The 16,452-nt window shown below is 43.2% G+C and overlaps 1 long non-coding RNA gene across 1 annotated transcript in view; it reads left to right on the top strand.

The window, feature by feature from the left end:
* LOC112550268 overlaps nucleotides 1-4,088 on the top strand; it is an 83,905-nt gene extending 79,817 nt beyond the window's left edge. Inside the window, exon 3 of the long non-coding RNA XR_003094010.1 lies at nucleotides 3,519-4,088. This is a non-coding gene — a long non-coding RNA (uncharacterized LOC112550268). The remainder of the gene's footprint in view (nucleotides 1-3,518) is intronic.
* The last annotated feature ends 12,364 nt before the right edge of the window (nucleotides 4,089-16,452 follow it).

Genomic DNA, 16,452 nt, shown 5'->3' with positions numbered 1-16,452 from the left:
TATTTCTATTGGTTGTTTTGGTGTATTGATATGGAGAATGCAAAACCCTTGATAAACAAGAGTACCAGTTCTATGAGGTACAAATTGTCCTGTGCTTCAACTGACTTATCCACTTGAAAGCATTGAGCACCCCAGATGGCCAAGGCCTAAGACGCAGAAATTTCTTTCACCTGGAAAAGTTTGGGAAGACTATACCTTCATCAGATATTAGGCAAATTAGGTGAACTGCTGATCTGACACAATGTTTCCTCCTTTGTTTGGGTCCAATTAACCTACATCCAACCTGAGGCCCAATACAGAGATGAGATATGAATGCTCCTTTCATCTCAGTGCTCGGTTCTCATCTTCTCCTCCTCATTCCTGTGCTTTGAGGCTGATTAAGCTCTTCAGACAGTCTCAGTATAGTGCACCTTGTGCATGCCTTCAGCCTTCCTGTTCTTAGTTCCCTATACAGGTAGGTTAGACTTCCCTAAATACCAGCCCCTGTTGGAGACAGAGAGAGGTTCAGATGGCTCTAGAGAGACAGGACCCACTAGATGCCAGCACATGTGCAGGGGATGAAGAGGGGGGACTTAGACTCAACCAGAATGGCTCTGAGCATCCTTCCAGCTCATCTGGGAGTAGAGAGGAGTTCAGACAACCCAAAAGGGACACAGCTTCCCAGATTCTAGTGCATGTTAGAGGAAATTGTGGGGCTGACCCCATATCCCCTGCAAGCCATCCCATATCACCTCCTCTAACATTCTACTCCTCCCTTAATCCCCACCCTGGCCTGAGCCTTCAAACCCTTTTTGTTTCCAGTGACCCTATTCCCCTCACCACTGCCACATACTCGACTCTTCTCCATACCTCTCACTCCTCTCCCTTTATCCCCCTCCCAAGAAGCATAATTTATTTTTTTTGCAAAGCACTATTTGAATGCCTTCTGAATTTCCTCTTGTTCTCAGAATATAGTTCCTCAAAATAAACAACAACATTTTTGACAGAAAGATTATAGTCAATTTTTTTCCTCCCTCCAGATTTCTACTAAGAGGTGGATTTAAACTGACATTGGATGGGCATAGGTCATCTTCAATAGCTACTTTAAATCACCTTGAGTTACCCAGCTCATGTGAAATCTGGCAGGCTACAAGCCCTTTATGCTACTTTGTCTAAGCATGGACAACATAATCTGTTTAGCCCATACTCCTATTGAAAGCCAAACTTCTTTTTAATTCCATTTTCAACATTCTTTTCTGAAAGGGAATGAGGGCACCATAATCTACTTGGGGTAATGATCAAACAATTGCAATGTTTTGGGCACAATCACAACCACGTTTTGGTCCCCTGGTGTGTGTGGAGAAAATCTTGGTAGAATGTCAGCCTTAAGAAAAGCTGCTTCACTCACTTTGCCAGGAGAATAGGTCTTGGGAACCCCCCGACCCTGCTATCCCCACATTCGGAACACTAACTTTACCATGAAGCCCCATGGGCACGCCACACAGGCAGGGGGATTGTAAACAGAAAGGGGTTCTCAGCCTTACATGCAAGCTCTGCTTATCTAACAAAACCCTCAAGTCATATTCAGAATCACTGCTTTTCAGTATATAGCTCCCTATTCTTTAAATATAGCCTGCCTTCCTCATCCTAGAAGTATGACTTCATGGCTGGCCATGGGACACCATGCTTGTTAGCCTTTGGCTTAAACTATCTAGAAGGTTTTTTATCAGTAACCTGTTTCCTTTATGGTTTACCACTTCCCCAAGCCTTAGGTCATCAACAGACTCTATTGGTTATGCTTTTAAATTGAACAAAACCCCGAAGTACCTTCTTAGGACTTTACTAGGAACACACCTACTTTATGACAATTCTCTATTTACAATTACATTTTGAAAGTTTTTAATCTGTTTGATGTGCACCATATTGATTAAGAAATGTAAATGAGACACAATCAAAGTGTCCTCTGGTACCAAGTCAATTACATAATGCTAATCTAAGTATTGCATCAGCACTATTATTTTATCAAACATGTAATTCGATAACCAAGGTAGTTTGATGGATCTGTTTTCTCATTACTTTTTAAAAAAATCAATTAAGTCCTGTATCAACTGTTCTGTTATTTTGTCTAGAATGGATATCAGACTGACAGCCTCTAATTATCTGGGTGGTCCTGTTTACCTTTGTAAAATATTGACACACAAGTTTTCTTTCTGTTCCCTAGAACTTCTTTGCTGTGTTCCACAACTTACTGAATTAACATTAACAGCCTTGAAAGCTCTTCACACAGTGCTTTTAAGATTCTTCGGTGGAAGTTATTTGAACGTACTAATTTGAAAATGTCTAGCTTTAGCAGCTGTTTAACGTCCTCTTGAGTTACTGCTGGAATGGAAAGTGTTTCTTCTTCCTGTGATATGATGAAATCTGGCTCTTTCCTTGAGTACAGAACAGAAAATTTAACACTTTTCCACATTATTAGTGATATTTGCATGGACCAGTACCATCATTAAGACTCTTTAGTGTGCCCCTCCTAAAAGCATCACTACTTACTACTAAGGCAGCAAGGGAGATGCATGATGCAACCTTCTCTTCTGCATAATTGTCATTTATAGCATTGACTCAAAGAAGTTATTCCACATGAGATATTCCATCAGATAGGGTGATGAGGTATCCTGAAATGTTGTCTGGCAGCAATAAAAAGCAGTCACTGTATTTGTTAAAGGGGCAGAGTCAGCTTGAAAGCTAGTTTCACACTTTCCTACAGGTCTCCCAAATAATTTTTCTTAGCTTATTTATATAGATCTGTTTTTCTCTCTGTTTGCTGTGTAACATATGCAAACAAATAGTGAAACCGACTTCATGGAAAACAGTACAATTGGCAGTAGACAAAGTGTTGTAAAATTCGCAATATAATCTAAATGAGAAATATTTCAGTTTTATAGTCAAACAGCCTGTAATATTTTTGACAGAAATATGTCTTAGTTGACTTCATTCCTTTAGTTTAAAAAAGTTAGATTTATGGATATACAAAAATGGTATTGTATTTCCCAGAACTTTCTCCTAATTCTTAAAGCAAACTTCTTCTACTAGGAGATTCTGAAACAGATTTTCAACAAGTGAGGGCAAAAAAACAACTAACTGATTTGAATGTGTTTGGTGAATGTACCAATGTGATTGTGGCAAGGTCCGGCTCAGTGATCCAGGAGGTCTCTTGTAGTCCTATGTTCCTCTTACCCCCTCCTTTTTTATCAGAAAATGAAATAAACTTCATACCAAGTGTTTAAACAATGTATTTCTATAATTTCTGTGAATAAGATCAATTTTCAGTTTGATTGCTATATAGCCCTGTGTAAAGATTATTCGTATTTTATGACTCCTACAAATTCAAGGAGTCACATGATATTCATCCCAATGGACCTCACTTAGTAAGTATGTATGTCACTACAGTGAGGTGGGAACTATCTCAGTAATGCTACATGGTTTTTTTTCTTGGGGTAAGACTAGACTGAAGTGGTAAATTATGCATTTTGCTTGTTTTGCAGGTGATAACGTGTGTGGTCATCCTGATCTCTGCTGGAAGTGAGTTCCACATTCACACTCTACTTGCAAAAAGTTCTGTCTCCACACATGCACTTCACTCTTGCTGTTGGCAGATCCATATATATAGTGTGTGTCATGATATAAATGTTGCCATGGTTATAATTCCTGTTTAGTAAATAGTATGAAATAAAACCACATCTGATGGCAATAATGCAATTTACACTGATCCCAAGGTACTTTTAAAATCATTTCCCTCCCTTTACATTTCTTGAAAATCTTGGTAATGAGTAACCACAGGTTGCAACTTCACATATAAGATGCCAGTATTGGAAACTCCATTTCTTTCAGAAAACACTCTGCCTTAGTAAATACTAGTTTTTCATTTCTATAGCATACATCACAGGCAATACAAGTCACCAGACAGGAGGATCTCTCTCTTCCCTTTCAGTTGCTGAGGTAGCTGCCACACACGGGTACCAGATGGCTATCATCACTACGCCATCAAACGTTGGAGAGGAAAGCTGGGATTTCCTTGGGTCTGAGAACAGTTTTAGGAATAAGATTTTCCAGATACACAAATTAGTTCAGGGTAGATCCTGTTTCCCTGGCGATGGATGCCACTGGCAGGGTGGAGCTCAGAAAGGATTGGATTTACACACAGAGTGAATCTTCCACCCTTGCCAGCCTCACTCTTACCTTCTTCCTCTCTTTTCACTTCTGATGCCTCTTCTTTGGTATTTTCATTTACCTTTTTAAAATCAAAAGGCCAAACAAGGCTTGAAAAACCTGCTCACCTGTAGCCAGTTGGAAGGAACGTGTCCATAACTGCTGCAGGCTTCTGTTTTCAAAATTAAGTACTTGTTTGCACAGATAACCTTCTAGCTGGGAACAGGGTGCAAGCTAGTGCAGTGCTGTCTGTCCAAGCTTGCACACTAGGAGCTTTAACGTTTGTGCTATTGCTCAGAGCTGTCAAGGTGCAGCAGAGTGAAACCTGACCAGCCTCTTGTCAGATTGGGCTGCTGCTCTTCAGGATCACGTGCTCAACACTAAAATCATAAAGAATCAGGTCAGTCGGGAGCTGCCAGTTTGGGCAAAGTTCTGAGCGGAAGGCTGTCCTGGAGCTGCTGACTGGGTAGAGCCCCATGGAGAAATGCTTTCCTACTTTCTCAGACTGTGGGGACCAGTAGACTACCATAGACCCTTCCAACCATGTCACACATAAAGCTACAAGCTTGCTTCTATGGCCCCAGTTCCTTCAGTCAGTGGGGCATGGGCCCACAACCAGTTTACCACAAATCAGACCCTCAGTAACTGTCCACATTCATGCTCTTACCCTGAAAAAAACCCCACAAACTGAATGTGCAGTGGCTTATCTATCTTTGCCTAGCAGGTAGGGTATCACTGGGTAGCTTTCATTTACCACAGGGATAAAAACATACATACCAGCAATTGCTGCAGAGCAGATTACATGTGTTAAAGCCCTGTCCCCTTTGCCTCACATTTTGTATATGTACCTATGCCTTTGGTTCTCATTTAAAAATGGTTTCTAATCCCTGTGTTTGTGAAAGAGAAGTTACTATGACAAAGGTGTAACTGATGCATTTATGTCTGTCTGAGTCTGCAGGCATTCTGAAATAATAGCTCTAAGGTATAAATTGCCCTCTGCCTGAGATCTACTCCTGAGAAACCTCATCATTGCCTGCATCCCAGCAGAGGATTGTGCATGACAAATACAGTGAATTCAGCCCAGAGCATACAAGCAGACAGATGCAGCTGTTGAGGTAAGTACTGGGAAACTGCCTGTCCTCCAGGGCACTGACAGATGTGCAGCTCCCCGCTGTAACTCATGAGTTACACCATGAGTTACAAGAGGGGTTTTCAACTTTTTTTAAGAACTATACCCCTTCTGGTGGTGGCGGCTGGATGCTTAGTGGGGGAAGGGAGGGAAGCTTGCACGCAGCGGTGGCATGGGGTGGCGGATGCTGGTGGTAGCTGCTGCGTGCGAGCTCCATCTCATCCCTCCCCCCACATCCGGCCAGCCTGGCGGTGCCTGTGTGGCCCACAGAGGGGTGCTGCTGCCCTCACCGCCCCGGCCCTGCTCCTGGGAGGCGGTGTGCACGGGGTGGTGAGTGGTGGCGCTCCATCCCTGCCTGCCTGCGTGTACCCCATAGGACCATTCCAAGTACTCCCCTGAGTTACAGCATCTCCCCCACCGACCCAACGGAAGTTGCTGTTGAGTCCAAGGTGTTGGAGGAGAGAGTTCCTGTTTGGAGTGGCTGTGTGTCAGGAGTTGCTGTACCCTAGCCTTGCCCCCTGCCTCCCAGCTCTCGGGCTGTCTTCAGAATAGGAGGCGGGGAAGGGAGGGGAGGGAGCTCAGTCTGGGGTTTGCCCAGCATGCACTTGAGGGTGGGGCAGGTGGATTGGAGACCCCATCCCCGACACCTTGGACTGATGGGACACATCGTCTTGTCGCCCCTGAAGTTCTCAATGGAAGGAGAGCCCAAAACACTGCTTTGACTTCTCTAGGAAGGGAGGAGGACCTTACATTACTACTATTACTACTATTCTATATGTGGAAATGAGGCAGCACTGTGTCATAGTGTGGGTAAAGCCCAGACTGCCTTAATCCAGGTCTGGGAAGAAAAACAGAAATGTAGAGAACTCTCCTTCCCTCCATTAGTAGGACTTCATAATTCAGATGATGCTGACTAGTCACACACTGATAGGAAACAAACAGGAAGAATTGGAAGTCCTCACAGTCACAGAACTATGATGTAATTAGAATAACAGAGACTTGGTGGGAGCTCGCATGACTGGAGCACTGTCATGGATGGGTACAAACTGTTCAGGAAGGACAGACAGGGGGGAAAAGGAGAAGGAGTTGCATTTTATGTAAAAGAGCTGTATGATTGCTCAGAGCTTCAGCATGAAATTGGAGATAGGCCTGTTAGGGTCAAAGGGGAGAGCAACAAGGGTGATGTTGTGGTGTGTGTCTGCTATCGACCACCAGACCAGGAGGATGAAGTGGATGAGTCTTTCTTCCAACAACTAGCAGAAGTTTCCAGATTACAGGTCCTGGTTCTCATGGGGATCTTCAGTCACCCTGACATTTGTTGGGACGGCAATACAGCAATGCACGGGCAATAAAGCAATGCAGAGAAAATCCAAGAAGTTTTTTGAGAGTGTTGGGGACAATTTTCTGGTGCAAGTGCTGGAAACACCAACTAGGGGCCTTTCTCTTTTTGACCTGCTGCTCACAAACATGGAAGAATTGGTGAGTAATGTAGAAGTGGATGGCAATTTGGGCAGCAATGACTGTGAGATGATTGAGTTTAGGATCCTGAGGAAAGGAAGAAGAAGAGCAGAGGACTTCTTCAGAAAAGCGGACTTTGACTCACTCAGGGAACTTATGGACAGGATCCCCTGGGGCCAGTCTGAGGGGGAAAGGAGTCCAGGAGAGCTGGTTGTATTTTAAAGAAACCTTATAGGGGGTGCAGGAATGAACCACCCCAATGCACGGGAAGTCCAGTAAGTGTGGCAGAAGACCAACTTGGCTTAGCAGAGAACTGTTCAGTGAGCTACAACACGAAAAGGAAGCTTGCAAGAAATGGCAACTTGGACAAATGAATAGGGCAGAGTATACGAGTATTGCTTGGGCATGCAGGGATGAAATCAGGGAGCCCAAAGTGCAACTGGAGTTGTAACTATCAAGGGACGTGAAGGGTAACAAGAAGGGTTTCTACAAGTTTGTCAGCAACAAAAGGAAGATTAGGGAAAGTGTGAGTCCCTTACGGAATGAGGGAGGCAACCTAGTGACAGAGGATGCAGAAAAGACTGAAGTACTCAATGCCTCTTTCACTTCAGTCTTCACCGGCAAGGTCAGCTCCCAGACTACTGCACCTGGCAGCAGAGTTTGGGGAGGAGGGGAGCAGCCAACAGTGGCAAAAGAACAGGTTAGAAAGTATTTAGAAAAACTGGATGTGTACAAGTCCATGGGGCCAGGCACGATGCACCCAAGGGTGGTGAGGGAGTTGATTGATGTGATTGCAGGGCCACTTGCCATTACTTTTGCAAAATAGCAATTGGGAGGGACCCAGGACAATTAGAAAAGGGCAAACTTGGTACCCATCTTTAAGAAAGGGAAGAAGGAGGATCTGGGGAAGTACAGACCAGTCAGCCTCACCTCAGTCCATGGAAAAATCATGGAGCAAGTCCTCAAGAAATCCCATTTCTAAGCACTCGAAGAAGAAGGTGATTATGAACAGTCAGAATGGTTTCATCAAGGGCAAGTCATGCCTGACCAACCTAATTGCCTTCTATGATGAGATGAATGGCTTGCGTGCTGGGAGAGCAGTGGATGTGATATACCTTGACTTTAACAAGGGTTTTGATATGGTATCCCACAACATTCTCACCAGCAAGCTAAGGAAGTATGGGTTAAATGAATGGACTGTAAGGTGGATAGAAAACTGCCTGGATCGTCAGGCTCAAAGGGTAGTAATCGATGACTCAATGGGCGTGTGACATTGCTACAGCACTATGCTTAGTACTTCCTTTTGGAAGTACAGCACAGTATGAGCAGTTACTGCACCGTGCGAGGCCAGATCTGAAGTACTGTCTGGTTTTGGCCCCCCCCACTACAGAAAGGATGTGGACAAATTGGAGAGAGTCCAGCAGAGAGCAATGAAAATGGCTCAGGGGTCAGGGACATGACCTTTGAGGAGAGGCTGAGGGAACTGGTCTTATTTAGTCTGGAGAAGAGAAGACTGAGAGGGGATTTAAGAGCAGCCTTCATCTCCCTTAAGGGTGAGTCCAAAAAGGATGGAGCTAAACTGTTCTCAGCGGTGGCAGATGACAGAAGAAGCAGCAATGGTTGTCTCAAGTTGTAGCAAGCTAAGTTTAGATTAGATATTAGAAAAAAACTTTTTCACAAGAAGGGTAGTAAAGCATTGGAACAGATTACCCAGAGAAGCTGTGGACTCTCCATCCTTAGAGGTATTTAAGACCAGGCTAGACAAAGCCTTGGCTGGGATAACATAATAGGGGATGATTCTGCTTTGAGGAGGGGGTTGGCCTAGATGGCCTCCTGAGGTCCCTTCCAACCCTAATTTTCTATGAAATATATGACCACTTTCCCCTGAAAAGTCCATGGACAGCAGAGTCATAGCTCCTCACCTCTTCTGTCCTTTCCAACAGCTAGGGAAAGCCTGAGCTCTTGCATGGGCATAGCTACATAACCCCATTCTTTTATTCTCTCCCCATATTCTCTATTTGGCTACCAGATGTACCCTCTGGGTATGAGGTGTTTGATAAAGTTTCCATGGTCCTGTAGGGGAGGATGTATGGTTTGCAGACCTGAGAGGGTGGTGGTGCAAGTTAGTAAAGGGAAATGTTATGTGAAGAGAAATGTGGGGCAGAGGTTATGACAGGTGAAAAAACCAATATTGTATCAGGGTGTGAATGTGGTTAAGTAGCAGAACACCCAAGCCAATGTAGAGGGAATTATTTACCATGATAAGAAAGACTGGAGTGTACCAGGAAGTGAAAAAATGTTAGACTCCCTTAGAGATATAGGTAAGTTCCATATAACTCAGGAAAACTGACCATTCCAATCAGATACAAAATCCAGATGTTCACTCCCTTTACGTTGCAGGGAAGATGCAGCAGCCCAGTGCATTCCACTTTGCCTAGCAGGTTTAGTATTTGTGCTGGAGTTTTGAATAAGCTGTTCAAGCCATAAACCAAATCTCAATGTCAGGTGCTTCTCCATCTGCCAAATTTCCACTGACTTCAAGTGGCAGACTGCCTAGGGAGTGAGCAAGGGACCTAGAGATATAACCATAAAGTGCAACAATCTATTACAGTAATTCTCAACCAGGGTGCTGCATCACCTTGGGGTGGGGTCTTAGCATGCATACATCATTCATAAGAAAAACCCAGAGATTTCAAAGAGGAATCCACAGTGTTAAAAAATTCTAATCTGTCACGAATTTTCTGAGTTCTTTATCATAGCAGATTGCTCTATTATTTTTCTGCAGTCAAAAAACAAATTAAAACTAAGAGCTGGTATTTTCCCGGGGCTGCCTTGAGTCTAAAACGGCTGAGAACCACTGGTCTATTACCTCCTCTCATGATGTCTCCTCCAATGCAGAATTATTCCCAAATATTATTTTCTACTTTTAATTCAGCATAGCAGACTGACATGAGGGGCTCTGAGTATCTGTTGCATTGCATACAGCTCACAAAGAGGGATGTTGAAGAAAGCTCAGTCTCAAAGGGTGAAGTCATATGTTACTCTTAGAGCAGGGGTGAGCAAAATATAGCCTGCCAATTGATCCTATCCAGGCTGCCAGCCACTGCTGGCAGCCTGAGGAGGGAGGGCTGTGCCCTGTGCTGCTCTGTTCTGCTGCATCCAGGGCTAGGCTTGTGCGCAGGCTCCTCTGCCTCCCCCTCCCTCAATCCAGTTTCCTATTGGTGTTGGGGCTATGCACTCCTGGCACTGTGGCTGCCAACAGCCAGGTCCACATGCGATAGGGCATGATACAGCATGCCAAGTAGCAGTCCTGCCCACCACAATGAGTCACTGCTGTTGCAGTGATACTAGGTAAGTCTACGCTGGCTGCTTGTGGGGGCTCGATCCAAGGCAGCCGCCCCTGACTTTCTCAGTGTAGCACAGCAGCAGTGACAAATTGCGGCAGGCAGGAAGGACAGCTACTCAGTGGGCACATCTACACATTCATTAATGCGCTGTAGGTACTGCACATTTAATACTTGCTTAATACAGTACTAACTAAATGTGCAGTAACTAGAGTAACTAGTGCCAGTACATGGTTTTTTCATGGCATTTACTGTGCATTAGCTTAATAGCACTGCACAATAGGCTATTAGCACTGTTTTTAACCACCACGCTACTGTGCAGTGTTATTAGGCTAATGCGCAGTAAGCGTCTTGTGTAGATGTGCCCAGTGTACTGCATCATGGCCCATCCCATGTGAGTGCCCCACACCCCCCTCCCCAGCCCTCAACAGTTCACCAAAACTCGTTAAGTGGTCCTCCAGCCCAAATAATTGCCCACCCCTAATATAGAGCATACTACGGTCACTTAAAATACCAACCTCTACATGTTAAAGTTTGTTAACTCATGCTAAGTGCCATCTGAGCACCTCAAAGTTACACCACTTCAGGCAAGAGTTAACTCTGGACCATGCTACCTAGTTTGTATTAGGGTAATTTCAGTCTGCTCTATGGAGATAGAACAAGCAATTTGCAGTCCTCCAGCATCCCAGGATGCACTGCTCCAGCTTCTGCTGCACCCCGAGCAGGGATAGAGTGGGAATAGTGTCGTGGCTCACACCCTTTGCTTACCAGCCCTCTAGTGGCCGGTTGAATGGTTCAGACAAGAAATGGTATTAACGCTTAACGTGTGACTGCTCACAGAACATTCTAACTGTAACACTGCTTCACACTCTATGGTGTCAGTATGGTCTAAGTGTGATGTATAACTTCACCCAACGTGATACCTGTAACGCAGATCACTTTTGGAGAAACAATGCCTTGGGCTCAGGTCCCGAGTATTGTAGGGAAGACGCAAACGTCTTTTCTGTTATCTGTCTGAAAATCAATTCTCTACATCCTAAAAATAAAAGGATAAGGGGCAGTCAGTCACATGATGTATGAAATGTCATTTTGGCTTACATTTTCAGATGGAACAAGACCTAACCTTCCTTTTGGGGGTGAGTGTTTTCTGCCCATGAGTTGTGAGTAGAAATGTGGGTATTTCGTGCCTCTGGTTTGTACCTACAACCAGGTAGTTGCAGGCTCAAATTACCTTATTTGTGGTGAAAAATGGCATGGACACAAATTGCCCATGTAAATGGAGGCCATCCACTGGAAATGTTTCATCTAGTATAAGCCAAGGAAGAGTGATTCAATATAGGTCTTGACTAGATTTTTTTTCAGCCTGATTGGCGCTTTATTCTGCAGGAAATGTTTGTAATGGTCTTTGAACACGGTTACATATTTCTTTATGAAAAGGAAGGTGTAAAACCTGAAATGGATTTCTAGAAAAATTTTAATTCCAACTCATATTCAAACTCATTTATCAATTCTCCATTTGCAGCAAAAGAGCATTGTTTTCTAAATCGCAGAAAATAGGAATAGGCTCTTTTGTCTAAGCTTATCAGGGAAATTAATTTGAAAAAAAAGCCATTTCAGGTGTAAGTGCTGCTTAATCCAGATACAGCTCCCCAAAGCTTTGATGTATTTTATTTCTCATTGGTCCCACCACCTTCCATGTCTGCTGGGTCACTGCTTGTTTTGACCAGTTTCCAAAAAAGTGACCCGGTGACAAACTGCAGGAGTACTGGCTGGTCAGCCTTAGCTCAGCTTTCCCCTTCCTTTGCAGATGTTTTGGCTGGGCCTGCCAAAAGGGAGGGAGCAGAGCGGAGGGTGGGGTGCTCTAGATGTAAGGCTTTACATCTATGAATCATAGGGATGGGGTGGAGTTCCAGTGTGGACTGTCCTCCTCTTAAGCTATTTTCTGTTGTAAACACTGCTCTCTAACCATCAAAAATAAGTTTTGATTAAGAAACTCTTTGGGGTGGAGGAGAAGGAAAAGAAGTCTTCTTGCTATGGAACCATTCCATTAACATACATCACTCATAGTGTCATGGAAAAAGCACTTTTAGATACTGTATATTTAGAAAGATTCCTACAGCTGTAACATTTTATTAGTTGTATTTGTACAATTGGTTCTCTCCTACACTCCCTTTTAATGATTTTTTTTGCTTATCAGTTACTCTCTCTTATTCCTCTGCTACAGGTGAATAGCAAGGCAGGCAGATGACTTCTGTTGCTGACATCAGCCGCTTGAAGGTTGTACACCCTTCAGATGCACAGCATTTCCTGCCAAGAATGAATATGCTGCTTACCAAAAGCACAGCAGTAGGGTGGGGTATATTGCAAGGGAGCCTAAAATGATGATGTAGTTTAGGGGGAGGAAGCTAGAGATTACAGAATAGAAACTTCTGCTAGTGAGGAGTAAATATGGTCAGAAAAGCACAAGAAGCTAGTCTGGTTAGTTTAGCTAAATATTTCCACATAGACTGATGTTAGACTAAATAGCATATTTGACTAGACTAGACACTATTTGAGTTTCAGGTCAAAGATCTCTTTTTAGCAGAGATGTTCCCTGGCTCATCTTATTGCTTCCTTTACACAGAACATGCTGAAAAGTTTACATACTGGTATTACTGGTATTCCAGTATAAGGAATAGTTGAGTTTGAGAGAGAGAGAGAGAGAGAGAGAGAGAGAGAGAGAGAAGTCATGAACTGGACTAATACGTTGCAAACTTTCACTGATTATACCATCACATGTGGCAGGAAATATGGCTGACCAGAATAAGTATTTGACCATTATATTATCCAAAATAAAATTTGCTTGCTTACAGTTAACATCCTCAAAGGCAGAATAAGTAGCAAGGGAAGAAAAAAAATGTATAAATTATTGGTATTGGTGGAATTGTTTTCTATACAGATGCCAATAAAGCAAAAATATTTTCTCTGTTTTAGAACAGGATTTCTAACACTCATTTTAACAAACATAGAAATAAAGTTATTTTGGCTCTGTGTTAATATTTGGAAGCTCACATCTTTGAAAAAGATCAAAACAAATCTAAAGTGAAGTTAATTCCAGTCTCTGTTACTGGATGGAAAACTTCTGCAAATATTAAATGAATATACTAAAAAAGCTGATAAAAAGTGAGATTGAGATGCATGACTAAAGTGAGTCAGTTCAGACACCACTTCAGATGTATACACATTTAAAGATTATGTTGCACATTTTCACTTTGCTTTCATGTAACAGTGATGATCTTCTCACACTAGTGAGCTAGATTAACCCCACCAAGATAGCCTAAGAATACTAGGCTTATAAAGGAAGGAGTTATTCATTCTCATGATCCATTCTCAGTTATAAACTGAATGTATTCATAGCTGTGAGGGAATACATAGTATCAAAGATTCACATGACTGTGAATCTCTGCTATCTACAATACTCTCCAAAAGCCAATTTAACTCGGAATGACCCTGTGAGTCAAATACCAACCAACTGAAAGAATACAATGCTGCAAGGATGTCAGAGAAAATATGGCTCAAAAAGAGAAAGATAAAATATTCTGAATATTTCTGGAAGCTTTGAAAAATCAGGAAAACACATTTAGTATTCAGAGAATATTTTTTCCCCATGGTTTGTTACAGATTCTAATATCTGACTCAGGGTGATTTCTCGTTGGATCCATCCTGTAATTGAGTTAGAATAAAAAAGGCCTGCCATTTGACGAGGCTGATTTGTACTGCCTGTTTGTTTTTACTTTAATAGGGAGACTTTGCACTTTAGGCAAAAAAAACCTGTTGGAAATACTTATCCAGAAGAATCTCTGGTTTGATTTAACAAAGCTTGCAGGACACAAAGCTTTTTATGTTCAGCTCTTTAAATGAATTATAAACAGCCATGTTCTTTAGAAGATAACAATCTGCACAAAATTATTTTACAAATATTCACATATCCATTTTAAAATCCAAAAAGAGACATTCAGATGTGCTATTGGAGCTGAGAGTTTCTTAGAAACACTCTATTGCCATACAGATAGTCGTAAGAGGACCCCCAGGGGCCCCAAGAATACTCAAATTCTCTACTGTTTTCCTTGCATGAGAATGGCCACCTTCAATAATGTCCAGCCAGAAACTCACTAATTGTGGACTTAATGTTGCTACTGAAGGGTAATAATATTTGCAGTGCTTTCCAAAGCAGCAGTTTTCAAATCTGTTCACATCTTCTCATAGGTGCCTCTTTCCCAGTCCCATACTTCCCTTGTAGCAAGCATGAGGCTTAGTTAGATGAGGAATTAATATAAACCTTCAGGCTAGTTACAGACATTCAAAAAGCCTGAGGCAGAATCAATCTAAGTTGCACTGTTTTCTGTAAGAAGTATAGCTTAGATTGGTAGCAAACAGACCACATATTTGCCCTTTGGTGTAGGGGGAGGGCAAATCTTAGACTGGGTTCCACCATTTTTAAACCAGTCTGCGTGTACTAAACTTCTGTTTTGGACATAGACTTGTTTTGTGTGCCAAACTTCTGTTCTGTTAGGGGTATAGACTGGTTTCCGATCACTTATACCAGTACAAGCATAATGTCTGTACCAGGCCTAAGGGGACAAGATAAAAATAAACTTGGGTTAATGTTCTGATATAGCTACCAGATATTTCTGCCATTGCTCTTTGTATTCGTTGTGTTATCCTCTTGTTGAGATTAGCTCTCATTGTTTTAATCATTCAGGATGGGTTTCTTCTTCTATGAATTTTCTGTTTCCTCTAGTACTGCAGTTCGTGGTTGAATTTATGTCAAAGATTGTCATGAAGTAGTTGTATAAGAGGTACAGGTGCTTTATTTTTTACAAAAGCCTTTGGACTTTTTCAGACTTGTGGATTGTGCTACAGCTAGAAGCATGTGTCACTGAACACAATCAAGGGCTAGGGAGTCATTACACATAAACTGGTTTAAGTGACCAGAAACTGGTTTAAACCTGTAACAGAACAGACGTTCAGTGCACATAAACCATTTTGAAAATGTCTGAAACCGTTTTGAGATAAACCTGGTTGAATGTAGTATATCAGACTTAACTGATTTGGGTTAAACCAGTGAATGCAATGTCTGTCTCAGACCCCTTCCTGGTTTAACTTAAACCAGAGTCCCCCAGCATCCCCGATGTTTTGCAGCCCTGGATGGGGATCTCTGCTCCAGAGAGCTGGACTGGCTGTACCCCTTTGCTCCCCGGCTGGAGCTCTGGCAGAGACTGCAAGTACAGCAACATCTGCTTGGCTTCCCCTGCCCCACCCCCGCCCCACCGACCATAGCTCAAGCGGGGATTCCCCCTCCTCCCCCCATGGCCCGTAGCCAGCATGTGGTATGCTAGCTGATGCTTGAAGGTGTCTGTGTAAGGCAGAGAGGACAGTGTCCTCTTAGGGCTTTTTGGAACTAATCAATAGGTCAGCTGATAATCTCCCTCCATTCCTTCCCTGGAAAAAGTTGTTTAAGAGCTTGAACTGATGAGAGAGGCTTTTGTTTTCTTGATGGGGTGCTAAATGCTATGTTATCAACTCCCTGCTGGCTCCCTCACTGGTCAGGAGCAGCGAGGCAGGGGAACCCCTCCCTAATAAGCACATCCTGCTGGGTCTGGCTGGGAACTGCTGCTGCTTCTCCCTAGCCAAGCTGGTTTGGGGCTACTGCTACTGCTGGCTGCCCCTGAGCCAAAGCAGAGCTGAAGCAGAAGATAAGCATCTGTGGGGAAGGAGGAAGACATGCGGAGGGACAGGTGGCAGAAGTCAGGCACATGGCAGCAGGTGAGCACATGGCAGCGAGGCAGGCACATGCACAGGGAAACAGGTAGGGAGGGCAAAGGGCAGGGGTCTGGCCCTTCACCTGCTGCTGGTTTCCCCACCACAGCAGTGTGTGGATGAATTTAAGATGCCCTTCCACCAATTTGATTCTATACATAGAAAAGAATAACGCATTTATAATTTTTCATGTATCAGATCTAAATATTGGGTGGAAGGGAGACATTTAAATTCAAAGTAAGCTTGGATTCAGGTAAATACAATAGTTCTGGTGAAGGCTAAACGACTCCATGGTCTAATACTTCTAGAGCTGAGGAATCTGCCTGGGGAAAATCATAGCTGACACAGGAACAGTACAGAGGGATCCCATCCCATTGAGAAATTGTACCTCCTGCCTCAGGAATAATGGCAGGAACATAATCGCCACTGTGTCTTTTCAAGGGTGTGGCATATGTTCCCCACCCAAGGAGGGGAAAAAATAAATCTCAGGCAAAAATGTATGCAGCTGTTAATATTTCTGGACATAATGAAAAGTAGCTA

This window comes from Alligator sinensis, unplaced genomic scaffold (genome assembly GCF_000455745.1).
Source record: "Alligator sinensis unplaced genomic scaffold, ASM45574v1 scaffold862_1, whole genome shotgun sequence".
Classification (NCBI taxonomy): domain Eukaryota; kingdom Metazoa; phylum Chordata; order Crocodylia; family Alligatoridae; genus Alligator; species Alligator sinensis.
This window is presented reverse-complemented; position numbering and strand designations above follow the sequence as displayed.